The following is a 1,799-nucleotide window of genomic DNA, read 5'->3' as shown; positions in this document are numbered from 1 at the left end:
TATTCAGAGGAGTTCATATTGGCTTCGAACTCTCTCTCAGGCTTCCTAGGCGCTTGATTTGATGCTGTACTTCTTGTAATAAACCTTTCTATATACAAGTAAGACGGTGTCAGCAGAGTCTCCTTCATCATCTTCACATCATCGCTATTTAATAAACAACACCAGGTAAACAAATTCCTGGTAATAAAAGTTCCTGGAAATGTTGGTGGAAAAGGGGCTCATGATGCTATGCAGCTTGTGTAGCAATCCCCTTCTCTGATGACAACACCATAGAAGTAAGCTCTCGCTTGAGGACAAAGCCAGCCTTCCTCATGATCTTGTTGGTTCTGTTTGCATTGGCTGACATTACCCTGCTGCCTCAGCACATGACAGCAAAAAAATTGGACTGGCTAGCACACCCTTGTAGAACATCCTCAGCACAGTGTTGCGGACATTGAATGATCATAGCCTTTGCTGAAATTAAAGTCAGCTTTGGCCCCTCTTGTTCACAGCCTCAGTGTTTCTAGCTGGGTCCAATTTGTCGTCCAGATGTACTTCCAGGTAGTCCTTAACAATGTCCACGTCCACCCCCTGAAACGAGATAAGTTAATGTTGGACTTCAACCTACTGAAGTCCAACATTAACTCCTTTTTTCCAGCTGACAAAGGAGTCCATGGCACCCCTTTACTCTGCCTCCTTCCCCTTGTTGGTACAGCAGAGTCACTGGAGAAAGTTTGCAGGTTGCAGGACTTGGAATTGACATCTGATGTGTATAGGGTGAGCATAAATAGTGACAGGACAGCAATCCCACAGTCTAACATACTGTGGTTGACCAGAGACACACTTCACAATCCATGACACCAAGGGAGTGTCTACTTGCATCCCTGCCTAGATGGTGCCGAATGCACTGGAGAAATCAAAGAGCGTGGTTTTCATACTGCTCGCTGTCCAAATCAAGCATAGCCATAGGTGAAACAGGGAAAGGATGTCATTTTCTAAACCCACATTTGGCAAACTGAAGGGGGTCCAGTGGTCTAACCGGGGGCTTAGAGTATGACAGAACCTGGTTGGATGTTATGTTACAGCTTCCCCCAATAGCTGTCTGTATACAAGAGAGATGCCTGTCTTAATTTCGTTGTACTTGTATAACGACAATAAAGTACTATTCTATTCTATTCTATTCTAACTTCATTTCTCTCACTCTAGACGTATGTAAGCAATGCAAGAAAAATGACTGAGGAAGCACATTTTTGGTCAAAATGAGATAACCTTCCTTTTCCAGCATCACATGAATCTAAATCACTTTTTGATGAAAGGTCACAGGCAGAACAATTGCACATCACAAATCTTAATTTTTTGATTTTACATTTATGTACTTACATGTTTAACATCTGAATATTAATATATATACTGAAGTCTGCATGGAACACATTTAAGTAAACCCATTGCCAAGCATCCGCACACTGTAAAACCCAATAAGTTCAGAGTACTCAAAACTTTTGTAAAAACTGATTACCTCAAAATATTTAAGTTAACTAACCAAATATTTTAAGTAAATATTTACTTAAAACAGATAGATTATCAAAACTTAAACATTTTAAATTTTACTTTCATTTAATTTAAGTGCACTGTACTTAAAAATATTGTTTTAACATATGTAGTTTTTAAGTTCCCCCAACTTTATTACTTAGATTCAGTAGTACTTAATTAAATAAAAAAGTCTAACTCAAAAAACATACTTGTGCATAACTCATAAGCTCATGAAAATTTTATTGATTTAAGTTCCGAATACTCAATTTTTAATTAAACACACACACACA

Source organism: Epinephelus moara, chromosome 9 (genome assembly GCF_006386435.1).
Source record: "Epinephelus moara isolate mb chromosome 9, YSFRI_EMoa_1.0, whole genome shotgun sequence".
Lineage (NCBI taxonomy): Eukaryota > Metazoa > Chordata > Actinopteri > Perciformes > Serranidae > Epinephelus > Epinephelus moara.
Note: the sequence above shows the minus strand (reverse complement) of the source record.